This window comes from Podarcis raffonei, chromosome 14 (assembly GCF_027172205.1).
Source record: "Podarcis raffonei isolate rPodRaf1 chromosome 14, rPodRaf1.pri, whole genome shotgun sequence".
NCBI lineage: Eukaryota > Metazoa > Chordata > Lepidosauria > Squamata > Lacertidae > Podarcis > Podarcis raffonei.
In genome coordinates, this window is record NC_070615.1 from 20,589,753 (window position 1) to 20,608,886 (window position 19,134).

Sequence of the window (19,134 nt, forward strand, 5' to 3'; positions counted from 1 at the left end):
CATGCGGCCAGCATGACTAAGCCGCTTCTGGTGAACCAGAGCAGCGCACGGAAACGCCGTTTACCTTCCCGCCGGAGTGGTACCTATTTATCTACTTGCACTTTGACGTGCTTTCGAACTGCTAGGTTGGAAGGAGCAGGGACTGAACAACGGGAGCTCACCCCGTCGCGGGGATTTGAACCGCTCACCTTCTGATTGGCAAGTCCTAGGCTCTGTGGTTTAACCCACAGCGCCACCCGTGTCCCTGATAACATGTTTAGGTTAGTTCAATTAACACCAGATATTCACTAGCCGGAAATTTCCAGCCATTCTATTTATTGTAATAAGCCTTCAAGACACATCCTTAGTCACTTGCTTATGTTTCCAAATTCTGCTTTCAGAATCAGTAAATACCCATTCTTTAAAGGAAACAAAAGTTCTGCTTAGACCAAATCCCATGAAGCAGCCTGTTTAAGAGCATCCGCTGGAAGAGATCCTGCTACAGCAGGACAAACCCCCTCCATCCCATGCTAGCCACATGGGATTCAAACCGTTGGTCTGCATTGGCACAACACCAGCTCTTGGTGCAGCTGCAGACACTCAAAGCGGATCTCTTCCATCAAATGCAGCCTTTGTTGTGCAAGAAAGAGGGTAACAGAGAGTCAGAACGGGTAGGTCCATTCTGGCCCATAAAACCTCATTCTCCCTCCCACAGACAGGCTGCTTCAGTGGAGGCTGCCTCCTTGTCACTGACCACAAAAGCATTTATGACCTCTTTCCTGTCCATTTATGTAAACGGCTCCAGAACTCTGTTTAGTGCAAAGGCAAGTGTTTTTGTTGATGGGAAGGACCTCCAGTGGCGGATGATGCAACCCTATTTAGAGCAGGAACTCCCAAACCGCATGCTGGAGCCAGACACTTGTGACACAAGGAATGGGTTTAAATCAGGCATAGGCAAACTCGGCCCTCCAGATGTTTCGGGACTACAACTCCCATCATCCCTAGCTAACAGGACCAGTGGTCAGGGATGATGGGAGTTGTAGTCCCAAAACATCTGGAGGGCCGAGTTTGCCTGTGCCTGGTTTAAATCATCATCATCATCATCATCAAACCTTTCCATGAGCCCCAAAGTCCCCACTCATCCAGGAAACACTCTAAATGAGTGACGGCTCTGGGCTTGTCTCTTAATGATCCACTTCTGTTTGGCAGAGGAGTGATTCTGCCACACCTTTTCATTGGTCATTGGCTCACTTGATCTCTCCCCCAACAGTTACCCACCTTTAGAAGAGTGTGTCTGCCTGTGTAGCTGCTCTAGGCAGTCACTCTGGACAAGGGACGGGTGGATATCAAACTTAGTTCCTCGTTTTTCCAGTCTTAAATGCAATTTGGCACAAGTTGGGAAGGCCCTTTTGTTGCTGCTGTAAGACAACTGGGGGGCAAAATCCTTACTTTTGGGCTTCCTGTGGGCAGCTGGTTGGCTGCTGTGACAAGATGCTGGGCTAGATTAGCCTTTGACCTGATCCAGCAGAGCTCTCCTTATGCAAATCACTCAACCAGTAGATCCCAATGTACCAGGGTTGCCAAGCTGAATAAAATATTGCAGGGGCCCAGATAAACCCCACCTGGTATAATCCATCACATGATGCAGTGCACGCACACCATTTGAATGGCAATGTCCATCAACTTGGGGGGGCAGCTAAAATATTTTATTGGGGGGGGGCGAAGCCCCATCAGCACCTAGGAGTTGGCTCCTATGCATCAACCTTCTGTCCACCCCTAATTATACAAAGCAATCTGGATGAACTGGTCTGAAATAATTAGTTGTTCTTTGGTTTGACTGAACCTCATGGTCAGGGGTCCCTTTACCTTTTAAATGAGACTGATATCCTAATTTCCTCAGTAATCCTGCAAATAAAAAAGTACAGAGAGAGACACCAACTCTCTTACTACCCTTAAAACAGGTGGTCTGCCTGTGAATACTTGTGGGTCAGACCATAGCTCACTGCTAGAGCATCTGCCTTCCATACAGAAGGTCCCAGGTTCAACCCCCAACATCTCTTAAGTTAGGGCAGGAAAAGACCTCAGTCTGAAACATGGGGCTACAACTCCCATCATCCCTGGCCACTAGCTAGGAATGATGGGAGTTGTAGTCCAACAAAATCTAATATTGAGACAGGCTGGTGTAGACAATACTGAGCTAGATGGACTAATGGTCTGACTTAGTATAAGACAGGTCCCTGTGTTCCTTCATGGACCTATATGCCTAGCCACAGCTGGAGTCAGGATGCTGAACTAGATGGCTCCTTGCTTTGATCTTGCAGGGTTCTGTTCTGGATAGAACCTTATGTAATAGCTTCCCTTCCTCCAGATGTTTTTTCCGGATGTTGCAATTTTCCTGAAGGGTACCACTGTCTTGTGGCTTCTGGTACACTGGTGGCAGCGGCTAGCTTTTGGTTTTGTGTTCCTTTAAATCTGTAGACCCAAACAGAAGCAAAAATCTAAAGAGTCGCCTCTTATTTTTAGCCTGACAACAACCCACTAAGCCAGCCACAATTTTCTGCCCTCAGGCAGCAAACTTGTGACAGGCTATGGGGTGAAGGAAAACAACATCATAAGATCCCAGGACTCATGATGTTTGCTGTGTATCCAGATTTTCAGTGGGCTCTTGAAGTCTTTTATTATGTCATCTCCTTTTTGCAAAAGTTACTTTATTGTTAATATCAATAATTATTATTTTATACTCAATGTTTTGCTTCAATTTATAACCATCTACTACCCTCTTCTTTTTAAAAAGGAATATTATTAAGCATGTAAGCTGCGAATTTAGAAGTCACAGATTAACATCTTGCCATTGTCATAAACCCAGCTGCAGTTATTAGGAATGGCGAATAGCAATGCATCTTAAAGGTAAAGGGTAAAGGGACCCTGACCGTTAGGTCCAGTCACGGACGACTCTGGGGTTGCGGCGCTCATCTTGCTTTATTGGCCAAGGGAGCCGGCGTACAGCTTCCGGGTCATGTGGCCAGCATGACTAAGCCACTTCTGGCGAACCAGAGCAGCACACGGAAACGCCATTTACCTTCCTGCTGGAGCGGTACCTATTTATCTACTTGCACTTTGACGTGCTTTCGAACTGCTAGGTTGGCAGGAGCAGGGACCAAGCAACGGGAGCTCACCCCATTGCGGGGATTCGAACTGCCAACCTTCTGATTGGCAAGCCATAGGCTCTGTGGTTTAGACCACAGCGCCACCCGCTTCCCGTAGCAATGCATCTTAATTATTATTAAATGACTTCACTAGCTCTCTGTACTTTCTGACCACAGATCAATGTCTGAGTAATTAACCTCTAACTCCACATATGATTTATGACCGGGTTGCATTAAAGCACTATTATACCACTTTAAGAGTCATGACTTTCTCCCAAAGAATCATAGGAACTGTAGTTTGTTATGGGTGCTTAGGGTAGCTAAGTGGCCCCTATTCTCCCCTGACAGCGCTACAATTCCAAGAATTCTCTAGGAAGAGGAACTGATTGTTAAACCTTTCTGGAGATTGTAGCTCTTTGAGGGAAATAGGGTCTTCTAACAACTCAGCTGATAAACTACAGCTGAGCATCATTTATCTCCTAATATGCTTTTGTTGGTCAGAACTGAACTAGAAGTTGCACAAGGAGACAGACAGACTGATGGCTCAAATGCACCAAGAACTATACATACAGTATTGTGGGCTCAAAACTGTGGAACAAGTAGCTGAGAGCAGACACAAGCTCCCTTCCTGTTGAACTTCTGGTCCTTGGAGAAGACATTAAAAAAAAATCAGCAGTCATTTTAAGTAAGCTTTTCTGACACACACACCCCGCTGCCCCCCCATTAATTTTAACCAATTTTAACTTTGTTATACCTTTTATAACCTTAATGCAACATCAGAGACTATGGTATTAAGCAACATAGAAATAGCTGAAATTAATACTGTAAATGAAATTAATAAATATTTGACTCTTCCTTCTGGGGACTAGGCCTGATGCTGATCCTGATGGACAGCGAGCCCTGGAATAACCTCAAAACTCCCCTGCAGCGGCACACTGTAAGAGTAATGATCAGAAGTGATGGGCAGCTGTCTTTTGGGGAAGCTTGCTTGCTGTTCCTGATCTTCTGGGAAACCCCCGTAAGCTTCTGGGAGCCCCAGGGTGCCGAGAAACACGGCTTTTGAATTGCTGGGTTAAACCACCACATGTCATGAAATGCCCCTACAGACACAGATGAGCTGGTATTATGGAATCCAAATTTCCTGTTCCCTCCAAATTTAACCTTAAAAAAAAAGAAAGATTAATTTCCTTTGTGTTTTTGACTTAGTGGAATGCAAAACGAGCAAAAATCTATGCCTGTTTTGTGGGGTTTTTTTTGTTCTTTTCAAATGAGCAACCTGTGGCTCATTAAAAACAGCTTTGAGATTTCAAACTGTGCCCGCAGCATATTTAGATGAGAGATAAGATGGAATATCTGTAAATCATGGTTTCATGTATTTGTGGCCAGGGAGAACTGGAAGATATTGTTCATTATGTACCATATCACTCCCTGCAAAATATCCCCTGGGGATAGATTTCTCAAAGGGGTAGTTCAGAGAGTTTCCTTTATGAGAGCATAGAAAACATAAGACGCCATCTTAGACCCAATTAGACCACTGGTCCATCTAGCCCAATATTGTCTACACAGACTGGCAGTGACTCTTCAAGGTTTCAGACTCAGATCTCTCCAAGCCCTACCTGGATGTACCGGGGAGAGAACCCAGGACCTTCTGAATGCAAAGCAAATGCTCTATCTCTGAGCTTACAGACCTCCTTCCCCAATGCTTCTTACTTGCAGATGGATGGAGATAAATATACTACTTATAAGGTTTGCGTATTTCAGGTTGCCATGTGTCCTCTTTGTCCAGGACACGTCCTCTTTTTCAGGGGTAAAATCTCTGTCCAGGTAGATTTTTTAAAATTTGCCAAGATGTATCTGGCTCTACTTTCAGGATGAGACATAGACATAACTGGTGGTTGAATACTGCTTTCCTCTTCTCTTTTCCTGCCCTTCTCAGCAAATTATCACAGCTTCTATAGCCTACATAGAGTAGGGGTATTTAAAATGAGAGTCGTCATAGTGTCCTCTTTTTTGCTCTTCAAAATATAGCAACCCTAGGTTTAGCAGCCCAATTAGACAAAATTCCTTTGCCCAATGTGTGTGCAATGTGCTAGGGACTCTAAAATGCATCACAATCTGTTGGTATGTTTCCTGCATTTGTCAAACCAGCATTGAAACATCTGAGCATGTTTTACTATACTGCTCACACTATAAAGGCATTCATTCCCTATATATCACACATTTTTAATTCAAATTCCCAGCCAAACCAGATCATTTTTGCACTTCCCTCCTCCACTAACAAAATCACCATCAATGTGACAAAATTCCCTGAAATTCAGCACACATTGCTAGGAACCAGATGATTAAAGCTCTTTACCAACCACACTAACACGCATTCTAGCGTGATTGTAAATGTGCGAGAATGCACAGACCTATCCTAGTTTTCCGTTGTGCTGTTGATCCTAAATTTTCTTTTGCCTGGAAATTGTAAACTTCTATGCGTTTGACTGCATTCTAGTGGCTGATCTGAGACCGTAACAATGTAAGTAGATGGATAGATTGCATTTTCGTGGTGACCAGTGTTTTTTAGCAAATAAATTTGGCTGACACCTGACTGACATTGAGGAGGCTTGTCTTGCTGGAACAGATCAATGTCTTTTGTTTTGTTTACAGACCTAGGTTTACAACAGCAGCCAGCCAGATGCCTTTGGGAGCCCCCAAGCAGGGTGAGATGGCACTGCAACAGCACACCCCAGCCATCAGCTCCTGCTTCTCGGACACGTACTGCCTCTGAACATGGAAAGTCTATTTATCTGCGTACAGCACCTATAGATCCTATCCTCTTTGACTTTGTTGAATCCTTGTATTACTCACATTTTGAAGACATGGGCACCCATTTCTTGCAGTGAGCGAAATGCACCCTCAAATGTTTGTGTAGGACATTGCAAGCTAGACAGTGACATTGTCAAGAGGGAAGCATGAGCTTTTTTTAAAAAAAATACTTAAAGGATTAGGAGGATTTTAAGTTTTGATGACTTGCATTTCTTAAAATCTATGTTAACATCCTTCTGGATTAATTGTTTGATGTGCTGTGGTGCCAGTTGCCTCCAGGGCAGACTTGGGTGGCTGGTTTCAGGGTGGAGAGGGGAAGAAAATGAAGTCTTGTTATGTGAGAGGAAGTCTGCTGGTGTGGTGCTGGATGTTGCTCAACATTCTTTATATTTAAAGATGTTGTTGTTGTTTAGTCGTTTAGTCGTGTCCGACTCTTCGTGACCCCATGGACCAGAGCACGCCAGGCACTCCTGTCTTCCACTGCCTCCCGCAGTTTGATCAAATTCATGGTGGTAGCTTCAAGAACACCATCCAACCATCTCATCCTCTGTCGTCCCCTTCTCCTTGTGCCCTCCATCTTTCCCAACATCAGGGTCTTTTCCAGGGAGTCTTCTCTTCTCATGAGGTGGCCAAAGTATTGGAGCCTCAGCTTCACGATCTGTCCTTCCAGTGAGCACTCAGGGCTGATTTCCTTAAGAATGGATAGGTTTGATCTTCTTGCAGTCCATGGGACTCTCAAGAGTCTCCTCCAGTACCATAATTCAAAAGCATCAATTCTTTGGCGATCAGCCTTCTTTATGGTCCAGCTCTCACTTCCATACATCACTACTGGGAAAACCATAGCTTTTACTATACGGACCTTTGTTGGCAAGGTGATGTCTCTACTTTTTAAGATGCTGTCTAGGTTTGTTCTTTAAATACAGTGGTACCCCAGGTTACATACGCTTCAGGTTACAGACACTTCAGGTTACAGACTCTGCTAACCCAGAAATAGTACCTCGGGTTAAGAACTTTGCTTCAGGATGAGAACAGAAATCGTGCTCCAGCAGCACAGCAGCAGTGGGAGGCCCCATTAGCTAAAGTGGTCCTTCAGGTTGAGAACAGTTTCAGGTTAAGAACGGACCTCCGGAACGAATTAAGTACTTAACCTGAGGTACCACTGTATATATTTTGTTCTACAGTTTATATAAACAAAAGTAGGTGTTTTATAGAAACCAGGTATGGGGAACATCAGGTATGGGAGGTGAATGTCTATCTGGTCTTGGGGAATGCTCCACCGACCACACCCCCTACCAACAGATCACACCCCTCACAGGCTCTGGTTTGCACACTCCTTGAGTGTTTTTATCTGGCTGGATTACATCCTTGAACTCTGATTAATGCTGCTTGCTTGCCTGCCTGGATGGAGGACAGAGAGGGATGTGTGAGTATATGGGCAGCCTGCTGTACAAAGATAAAATTTATATTCATTGCTCTGCCTACTTTTTCCTTTGGCCATGCCCACCACTGCAGCGTGGCCTCTGGACGTAGGTTTGCTGCCTTTGGTCAGGCAAAATATGGGACAGATTGGGGGTGGGGGCCTAAAAATTACACCAGAGCACATTACAATGGCACATGGGGACCGACCAACCCGCTTCTGCCTGCAAAAAAACTCCCCCCATTTTCCACCAGGGCCATGAAAACCTCCTCTTTTGCTCTCTGAGTCCGACCCACCCCTCCCCCTCCACCCGCACCAGACCAGACCCCTTGAAACGTCCTCTTGTGCTCTCCACCCCACCCGCCACCCCACCTGCCTGCGCAAATTGTGAGACTCTCCCACTCTCTTGCTCTCCCCAACCTACCTTCTGCATGTGCATAAACTCTCTCACACTCCTCCTCCTGGCCCTCTGTCCATGTCTTGTACAAACTCCCACTCAGGCTCTCACTCTCCTTTCCCCACTGCATGCACCCTCTGACCACACAGCTTTGAGGATGAGCATGAGCATGAATACTTGGGGGGGGGGGAGGCGTCCCGTTTGAAGCCCAAACAGGACAGGGGGCACTTTTCTTCAAACAAAAAGATGATCACTTTTGTCTAGGGATGAGAGTGGCAACCCTATCTGGAAGCATTCTCAGAAACAAACGAGGCCCTTGGGTGGAAAAATATCGCCCACCCTTGATATAAGATGTCCGATTAGACAAAGCTTTGTGTCCTTGGGTAGGGATGCGGGAGAATTCTTACAGAAAGGAGAGTGGATATTGCTGGTGTTTGCAATTTGATGGGAAGAGGAATTGTTCGTCAAACTGCTCTAGGAATTGTAGCTCTGTGTGGTGAAAAGAGGTTTTGTAACGCCTCTCACACTTAACAAACTACAGTTCCCAAGAGTTTTTTGGGGAAGCCATGGCTGTTAAAAGTGGTGTCACAGTGCTTTAAATGTTTAGTGTAGATGTGGCCTCTGCTCTAGAATTCACTCAACACTCTCCTGCAGTGATGTTTATCTGCTATTGCTCTTTCTGCTGAGTGGGAATAGTGAACAGTTTCACTATTTGAAAACTGCACTCCTGGTGCTCAGCCTGCCTAAGCTGCTGTTTCTATCGCCGGAACTTCGATGTGCCTTGGGTGCTTTTCTGAAATGCTTTGCCGCTGGCATCGAAGAGAAAGAAAAAAGCCCAGAGACGTGTCACTTTTCCAGCACATGTTTCCAGCGATCAGTGATAGATGTCCCAGCCACCCGTCAGCCCGTCGAAAGGGTTGCCACCTGTTGTGGGAAACAAAAGCAGGCCCTGCTAATCTGCATATCTGTGCGTGCTAATTGACGTGATGTGGGAAGCGTGCCAAAATGCCAGGGCTGTTTCCTAACGGCAATCCAAACAAACGAGGTAGCAGATGTGACCGGTGAGTCTGAAGCAGCCCAGGCGGCCAATATTCTGCTCAGTATTCTGCTGGTGGTCCTGTCAGGTGGTACGGAGGTGGCTCCAAAATGAAGCACCACAGCACAACTACCTTTGCAAAAAAAAACATGTATTGTGCTCTGCGGCATCTGATGGCGGAGTGGTTTCTTCTTTGCATTAATTAGCCAGCATTGACTATGCAGCAAAGTGGGCACAGTATCTCTGCTGTTCTCCCTTGAACAAAACGATCCACACACAGGCAATTCTACACTTTTTCAATTCTTCAAAAAGAAGCAAAACAAACAGAACCCACACCAAACTTCAGCCTGCAACCCGCCTGCCCAGAACGAGTTTACACTTCTGCTGTACCTTTGAATGGTGCACAACTGAATCTAGAACAATATCCACTCTTGAAAGAGGAAAGTCGTCGAGAGACGCTGAAAGGACAGTAGAGATTGTGCCTGCCTGATATGTAGCAGGAGAAAGTTTCAAGGGGTCAGTGCCACCCCACTGCTGAAGGGACCTCCATATGCGATGGCCTCATCAAAAAGTCCTTTCCTGAAGAGCTCAGTGATCATCTGAGCATATAGGAGCTAAGACTATCTTTTAGGTATATATTTTAGAAATATCAAAAACACCCACACTTGTTTTATTTACATTTTTAATACCACCCTTTCTCCGAAGAACTCAGGGTAGCTGTCTTAAAATGCACACTCAAAAGAGGTAGAGGCTGAAGGCTTGCCTTCCCCCCCTTTCTTGTCTTGTAAGTTTCCCTCCCACAATCCTTTGGGGATTTCATTGATCTCCTCTGGCCATCGCACTCATGTTTCTTTGGCTCCTCTCCTGCCCTTGTGGTTTCGCATTTACTTGGCTTCTTAAACAATGAAACCGAGTGAAGAAAAAGAGCCCTGCCTGCACACAGTAACTGATGGTGTCCGTCCGCGCAGACAGGGATGGCTTATGAATACTAACGAACCCAACAAGGTAGCATTGACGGCTTCTCAGGACTCGTTCCTAGAAAGCCCGTCTGCGAGCCAGAGCTCTGAGACAGACCCTCTTGTGCTGCCCTCTCAGTTCCACAAAAGCTTCCCTCCTTTCTCTTTTTCACTGGGCAAGGAAGTGGAAACACAAAATGCTCTGGAGGCCTACTGTAGAGGGTATCAGCTGTTTATACAACTGGGTGGGGGGCAGAAAACAACAGACCAGGAGCCCAAATCGCTTATCTAGCCCTCAGGAATCTCTGCAGGCCATGCCCTTCCCCATCAGTGGCACGTAGGGTTGCCAGATCTCCAGGGCTAGATCTTCCAGAGATGCTTGAATCTCTGTTTTATGTTGGGGATGGGGGACCCTGTGGCGCCCTCCGTATGTAGTTGGACGTGGGTGGTGCTGTGGTCTAAACTACTGAGCCTCTTGGGCTTGCCGATTGGAAGGTCGGCGGTTCGAATCTATATCGAATCTATTAAACATTAAAAGCTTCCCTAAACAGGGCTGCCTTCAGATTCCCAGCACCCTTAGCAAACCTCAGTACCCAGAATTCTTTGATGGGGGAAATGTGCTTTAGCTGCACAGTGTATGCATGCAGCCAGTATCTGAGGACAGGTGAAATTTTGTGCATTTTGATTTGGGGGCAGGGGAGGCAGAGAATTGGAAGTGGATAGTTGTATCGTAAATTACTCCCTCAAATGTAGATCAAATGACTGGTTGACTCAGCACAGGGCAGACATTTAGGAGCTAGCTTGAAACAAAGCTCTTATGTTTCTCCAGCTGTTCAATGAAGCGTTTGTTCTTCACTGGACTTCCCCTTGAAGGCCACACACAGGACTCCAGATTTAGGCCAGCTTGCGTGAATCTCGAGATAATGTAGGTATGGGATCCCAAAGAGTTCTATTACAATACTTACCGTACCAATTTTTTGAAGGAGTTTTGCAGCATTACAAAGCTGCCCAGGTCTTAAACTCAGCCTTAGCAGGTACTAAAGACGGGGCCTTTTCTATAGTGTCCCCATTGCAGTGCTGGGGAGTCCAATCCATATTTTAGGCATATTTGAGTTCACCAGTATTTCAAGCACTTCCAGTCCAGATCTTACACAAAACTCTAAAAAAACAGGCCCCAAGGCAACTGAGAAGATTTATGGTGGGCTTTTCCAGTACCTAATGGTTGTTTTGAGTTTGTAGTAAATAAGTTTGTGCGAAGTGTCCATCTACACACACACAGGCTGCTCTGTATTGATTTAACTGCAGCTGTTTAATACAATAATAACTTTGATTGTGGTTTTATTGATTTGTGATTATTCAGAGAGCACTAACCTTTTGGGACCAGTTTTCACATCTGGAATTTTGAGTTAAGTGATATGGGTGTCAGTCATGAAATGGCTGTCTGGGGATGTGACATAGCACAAAATGGCCACCACATCCAAAAGGGCAGAGACAGATCCCCCATCATGCACCCCAACATTGGGGAGGGGGGGAAATTAAGGCAAATATAGGTTTCAAAACTCACACACAGATGGGATAACAGAACCTGGGTAAAAGCCAGGCTGCTGCACAGTGGATCCCAGAATATTTCTCTAGAAGCATATTTTTAAAGGTTTAAAGATCTTTCAAAGATGCAGCCTGGTGTATCTCCAACCGCAAGAGGTCTCAAAGCAGTACTAGCACACCTTGTGCTCACTAGATGTTGTTGGACTACACCTCCCATCATCCTTGACCATTGGCAATGCTATCTGGGACTGATGGGAGTTGGAGCCCCACAACATTTAGAGGCCTGCAAGATAGTCATTCCTACGATGCAAGGATATTAGGACCTAGAGTGGGCATGATGCCCTCCTGACGCCCAATACTGTTGAACTCCAACTCCCATCAGCCCCAGCCAGAACGGCCAGCGTTCAGGGATGATGGGAATTGTAGTCCAACAACAGCAGCATGGCACCACAATGGCTATTCATGGTATAGAAAGTGCCAGAGCATTGGGAAAAATCAATTTCGGGAGCATGGGAACAGTGAGCAGTGTCTCAGAAAGAAGACTCCATCTCATGACGTAAGTGAAGTTTGTAAATCACCCTCTCATCTGGAGGGAAGATTTACTGGAAATTAGTCAGAGAAGCTTTTTGCACAGTAGTTCTTTTGCAATATTAGGCTGCATTAAAAGCAGGGGCTTAGAGATTACGACAAAGTCCTTTATCATTGCAGCAACATTGCTTTTTGTAATTAGCTGGAATCAATTTATGGTTTCCACAGTGCACTTAATTTAGCACTATGTTATTCAGCAATGCACTTTCCCGTGACAAAAACCCTTATATAATGCTTACACACAAAACTAAATCCCATTCCACAAAGGTCTTTTCCAATATTAATTAAAAGTTTCCTGTTTGCAAGTCTTGCCTGTTTTATTGGTTCCTGTTGAGTGTGGCTAGGGCATTAGTAATTACTATCCTCTTCATTGCTCCTTAAAAAGCTTGCCTTAAGCATGGGATGGATGAAAGAGACATTAATGACTGGTTTAATTACTGGTTACACTAATCCCAGCCACAGTCAGCAGGAAGCAATGAAACAGGCAGGATCTGAAAACAGGAAACTTTTATTTAAAGGCACAGTAATAATGAAAAGTCTCAGTAATGTTTTATCTGTTCAATGTGGTTCTACAGCTGTGTTTTATTTTACCCTTCCACCAGTAACAAGCATAGTCTGAAAAAATCTGGTAGGACTGCAACAATTTGACAACAATATCAGCTGTGTGTTGTTTTTCTAAAGCAAATGAACAAAGGTTCGACATTCAAGAAAAGTGGTTATGAGGAATCAAAAAAGAAAGGGGCCTCAAGAGCAATATATTGGAATCCAATGTTTTTTTAAATGATAAGACTCTTCCTCAGAGGCAATTGGCTTATTCCAAAAAGATAGACACCTATGATCAAATTTCCCATCTACAGTGGTACCTTGGGTTAAGTACTTAATTCATTCCGGAGGTCCGTTCTTAACCTGAAGCTGTTCTTAACCTGAAGCACCACTTTAGCTAATGGGGCTTCCCACTGCCACTGCGCTGCTGGAGCACGATTTCTGTTCTCATCCTGAAGCAAAGTTCTTAACCTGAGGTAATATTTCTGGGTTAGCAGAGTCTGTAACCTGAAGTGTATGTAACCTGAAGCATATGTAACCCGAGGTACCACTGTATTTCCATTTTGGCAAAACGCAAACTGAGCGCTTCAAACTGTGCTTGGAAATGCACCAGACATCTCTAAAGTTCTTTGCATACTGGTGGCAAGATATGTTGCCACTGGCACTGACTGGTCCCAGTCACAAAGTGACTGACATATCTGAGCCGAAGGGTCATAGCTCAATGGCAGAACATGTGTGTCTCGTGACATAAAAGCCACTGGCAGAAGAAGTTTAGCATTCATTTCCATGTTACTTGCTTCCAGGGAAAATCTGTTTGCAACCCCAGTAACCCGGAAAATCACAAGAGTTTTGTGCCGTGACTTTCCCATGGTTCTCACAGATCATGCTGCCGCCACTCACCTGTCAAAATTTGGGTCGGTATTCTGGCATACATTTCTTTCCCACCATTTTCATGGGCGAATCTTAGAAGAGCAGAAACATGCATGCATGCACATAATGGGTGGTGACATGCCCAATGATGTCCGCTGTTATGGGAAATTGCATTCATGGGTGTGAATGGAATTAAGTGCAACATGGTGTCATCAATCGATCAAACGCTACCGTTTAGAATTGCCCAAGAAAGATGTTAAATTATTTTTGTATGCCACAATTGCTGCTCGAATTTTACTAGCTAAGAATTGGAAAACACAAGAAATTCCAACAGTGGAAGACTGGCAGATGAAGATGATGGACTTTTTGGAGCTAGCCAACCTGACCGGAAGAGTCCGTGATCAGAAGGAGGAGGGCTACCAGGAAGAATGGACGAAATTTAATGACTATTTAGCTAAATATGTTAAGTTAAATTAATTGGAAAAGCTTGCAAATGCCACATAGGCTTAGGATTTAAATATGTGATGTGATAAATTAATATGATGAAATTGAGATTAGGAAAGAAAGAAAGATGTTAAGTGATTAAGTTAATTTTATGAGAATACAGGTTTTGGAAAACTGGTAAAATGATATACACTGAAATTCAACCAAGGGGATACGAGGAAGTCGCTTAACAATGTTAATAAGATTGGTTTTAATAAGGTTAGGATTTACGTTTGTTTATTTGTTTGTGTGTTTAAAATTTGTGGAAAACTAATACTTTTTTTGGGGGGGGAAACAAAACAAACGCTACCGTTCCATAATGCAACAGGAAATGCAGTGTAAAAAGGAATGTTAGGACCTGGGACAAAGTGATAGCATTATAACCTGGAAAACAAATGCAGCAACTCCCAGATCTCTATGCACCCACAGGCTAAAGGGTGGGTAATGAAAATAAACCCATTAAATCCATATTCCTAACTTCATCAGTGGCTGTGAAAAAGTAGCTCCTGCAAAGTGACAGGCATATGGAAACACAACATTACAGCTTCTATAGTTATTTTATAGTGCTGACAGTAAAGGTATTTGACCCCAAAATGTTGAACAATACTTCACTGTTTCACCAGCAAACAGACTAAAATATATAAATTATATATATTTTTATAAGCTGCAGGTGCTGCATAATTTGCTTTGAACATATTCTCTTAGTATTTGATGGTATAATTAAAAATAACTACTTAATTTACCAATTACCAATTCAAGCTTTTGCAATGCTTATGTACAACAAGAAAGTTCTATTCTTCTTGGATATGGGGAAAGCAGATTGATAAATTGTGACGAAGTGTTATAATGCTGGTTAGTTAATCCCGTCTCTTACTCAGGCAAGTGGTGAATGAAATGCTTCTTGAACAATCCTTCTTTTCTGTGGTGCTTAGACTTACTTGCTGAGCAGTAGATCTTGAGATATATAGTAGACAAACCTCAATTTGAATTGGACCTGTTGTTTTTCCCATCTCAAGACATACAGGTTAATTTGACTGCTATATGTCCTGCTAGCAGCCTCATACCTGGCATTGCTCTGGAACTGGAAACAAAAAAGCAAAAAAATAATAATCTGTGCCATTTTGAAAGGTGCATTCACCATCTTAATTCAAAAGGGAATCCAAATGGAGGCATTGAAAATCTGCCCATTGATCTCCAGTACCATCATGAAAAAACTGATATTTCAAGAGGTGTCCAAATACAGAACGAAAAAACGAAACCTGGAAAGAACCAAACCTGGAATATTTGTGATATAAAAAATTTGCAAGATTTCAGCAGGAAGCTGTAGGATATGCACACCAATTGAATGCAAACCCCAAAACCTTCGTAGGCACAAATGGTATTGCTCATTTTTAAAAAAAGCAGATTTGTTGCTGTAAGGTGTTGGAGCACTTTAACCTACTTTAATTATACCAACCCAAATTTCCCAGTATGTGTTTTAATCCTTCCCCCAAAATACTGACAGTTTGGAGACCGCCTCAAAATGAAATTAAACAGTGGAAATATAAGCACACTTGCACAACAAATGCAACGATTAGATTCATTGTTGGCAAATTTTCAAATACAGTGGTACCTCGGGTTAAGTACTTAATTCGTTCCGGAGGTCCGTTCTTAACCTGAAACTGTTCTTAACCTGAGGTACCACTTTAGCTAATGGGGCCTCCTGCTGTTGCCGCGCCACAGGAACACGATTTCTGTTCTCATCCTGAAGCAAAGTTCTTAACCTGAAGCACTATTTCTGGGTTAGCGGAGTTTGTAACCTGAAGCATATGTAACCCAAGGTACCACTGTATCAGACAGTACTGACATGTGAGTACAAGGTAATGTCAAGAAAATATGTACAGAGGTGTTACAAATTCACACAAGTCAATTTCCGTCAGCAAAATGTTTTGTAGGTGGCAAGCAGGGATTTCTGTTGAGTTCCAGCTGCAGTGCTGCTTCCCCCTCCGTCTATACCTTATTAGCTAACTAATAATAAGGTAGTGTTAGGCCTCTGCTTGACATCAGCCTCTCTGAGTTAAGTCACTGGTTAGTGAGTGTATAAATAAACAGAAAGGAAGCCAGCTGGCTTAGGGAGACTTAGGCTGCGGCAAGAGTAACAAGCCAGGCTATTAAATCGCCTTACCAGAGAGATGTCGGCCAAGGGAGGCAGCAGCCTGATAAGACCATCAAACTCAAAGCAGGGTTGAAGTGGATTCTTGGGTACAGCACAAGATGTTTTGGACCAGAAGTGGGTGCTGGACCTGTTGCAGCAGAGATCATGCCATGTGCAACTCAAGGGTTAATTTGTGGACTGCAGGGTGGATATCCTTACTCACAAACCTAGTACTATGTAGTGCAGTGGTTAGAGTGTTGCTCAATGTTATCAGAAAGTCAGCTGATCAAGAGCGGGTTGGTTGTGGAGGTGCTGCTTAGCAACTAGGAAGAATGGTATGAGGCTTACTGAGGTGGCCCATGGCCTGATTGGCTGTGTAGTCCTGAGGGAGTGTTTCTCTGTGTGTTTGGTTGAATGTCTCCTGCTATGTACAAGGCCTGGAGTAGGACTCAGGAGGGTAGCACATGACCCTGGGCCTGACTGCTTTACCTGGCCCTCAGAACTGCTGCCATTCCACAATCCTGCTCCCAAGGCCATGCCACTCACTGGTCCCACTTCGCACCCTCCTCACGTGTTCTTGCCTTGCTGGAATGTGCCATGAACTCTGATAATGCCCTTTGCTTCTCCAAATGGAGGATAGGGAGGGGTTTGCGACTATGTGTAGAAACTAACCTACTGCAAAAGGTAAAGTGCTGTGTGTTCCTCTGCCCAATTTTGCTTCTGGCCCCACTGGCATGTGGCCCTTGGAAGGTTGCTCAGAAGGAAATGCGGCCCCTTTTGGTTAAAAATATTCTCTACCCTGACAAAAAGGATTGAAGGGTGACTCCGATTGTTTTAAAATGGTTAACCTGCATTTTGACTTCAGTTGGGCTCTGAAGGCGGCTCATTAAAACAATGTATACAAATTATAGAAAGATTCAGCACAGAGATGTTCTGGCAACAAAATATTCTAAAATGTCTAACCATCCAACCTCAAAGGCATATGATATAAAACGGTTTTAATCAGCTTTTCATACGCTGAAAGAGAGTTGGCCTCGTGTCCTTCCCTGGGGAGAGGATGGGCAGATATTATTTTTCCATTCCCAAATGCTCTATTTCTCAAGCCATGAGAGCAGAGAATGGTTTTGTTTCAATTACACCCCGTGTAATATTCCACTGGAAATTGAAGCAGCTCTTTGTTCTGTTGTTGCAAAGGATTCGTAGGCTGGCTAGGCCTGGATTTTTTACGGTAAACGAGGATTTACTCCTTTTCCCTTCGCTTCACAAACCTCTCTTTTGGCAAGTCAGGCTGGCTCATCACAGATTCTCTCTCCTCCCCGCCCCCCCGCCTCCCGGGCAATTTCAAGGATTAAATTCTACCAAAGCAAATGGATTTTCAAATCCCCTAATTCCGAGCAACCTTGGCTGGGTGGAAGTGATTTTTCAACATGTTTGCATTGTCATCTTCCAGTGGCGTGGCAGCCGCAGCTTTCCAGCTGCTGGTGGGACAGACTGGATGCAAAATAAAATTATTCCCTCTGCATCAGCCCTTCCAAAGTATCAGGATTTTTTTTTTAAAAAAAGAGGAAAGGATTCTACCACCACATCACAGGCAGAGCAAAGCTTCTTTTTGCACTAGAGGCCACCAAAGAAGCAAGCTCAACACCATTTTCTTTTTTAAGGAAAAAAGGTGGCATCTCAAGACATACAGGTTAATTTGGCTGCTATATGTCCCGCGGGTGGTGCTGTGGGTAAAACCTCAGCGCCTAGGGCTTGCCGATCGTATGGTCGGCGGTTCGAATCCCCGCGGCGGGGTGAGCTCCCGTCGTTGGGTCCCAGCTCCTGCCCACCTAGCAGTTTGTGCAAGTGCAAGTAGATAAATAGGTACCGCTTTATAGCGGGAAGGTAAACGGTGTTTCCGTGTGCTGCACTGGTGCAGGCTCGCTAGAGCAGCTTTGTCATGCTGGCCACGTGACCCGGAAGTGTCTCCGGACAGCGCTGGCCCCCGGCCTCTTAAGCGAGATGGGCGCACAACCCCAGAGTCGGTCACGACTGGCCCGTACGGGCAGGGGTACCTTTACCTTTACCTTTACCTATTATTATAAAGGCTAGAAGCAAAGAATCACCACATACACACAAACACAGTAGGGCCACACCTGCACCAACCATTTAGGGCACTATTCTACCACTTTAACCATCATGAATCCCACCAAAGAATCGTGGGAACTGTAGTCTGCTAAGGGTTCTGAGAGTGGTTGGGAATCCTGTGTTTCCCTCCCAGAGCTACATTTCCTAGCACTCTTGACAAACTACGGTTTGAAGAATTCTTTGCTAAACAATTTGGGAATTGTATGCCTGCCACGCAGTGGGTTGGCAGCAAGAGGTTGGAGGAGAGTGAGAATCATAGCTGTCAACGTTTCCCTTTTTAAAAGGAAAATTCCCTTATTCCAAATAGGATTCCTTGCAAGAAAAGGGAAAAGTTGACAGCTACGGTGAGAATGCTTAGGTCCTCCAGATGTCGCTAAACTACAAATCTCATCATCCCTAGCCATTGGCCATGCTTGCTGGGGCTGATGGGAGTTGTAGTTCAGCAACATCTGGAAAGCACCACTGAATAATAAACTGGTGCTTCTAACCCCTCCCTGTGCCTTAAATACCGTATTTTTCGCTCTATAAGACTCTCTTTTTCCCTCCTAAAAAGTAAGGGGAAATGTGTGTGCGTCTTATGGAGCGAATGCAGGCTGCACAGCTATTCCAGAAGCCAGAACAGCAAGAGGGATTGCTGCTTTCACTGTGCAGCGATCCCTCTTGCTGTTCTGGCTTCTGAGATTCAGAATTTTTTTCCCTTGCTTTCCTCCTCCAAAAACTAGGTGCGTCTTGTGGTCTGGTGCGTCTTATAGAGTGAAAAATACGGTAATACTATGGCTACCTTGCTCACAGGAGGCACAAAGGAGACAGACTTAGGCGGTTCCTTGTTTCTGTGTGGCCTGGAAATAATGTGTCGGTTCTTCCCCCATGTCATGGGCCAGGAGTCAGCTTCACCTGCTGAACAGCAGCCTGAAGGGAGAGAAGGCAGAGTGACTCCACCTGCAACTGATCAGCATTCAAGGACACAGAGGAGAAGGAGCTGATGAGAACCAGCTGGCTTCAGCCTTCTTAAGGAGAGCTTCCTGTAGCTGTTAGATGCTGGTAACGATGCTTATAGTTTCTGGTCCAACCTTGCTGTTTCCTGCTCGTCTTGATCCCATGA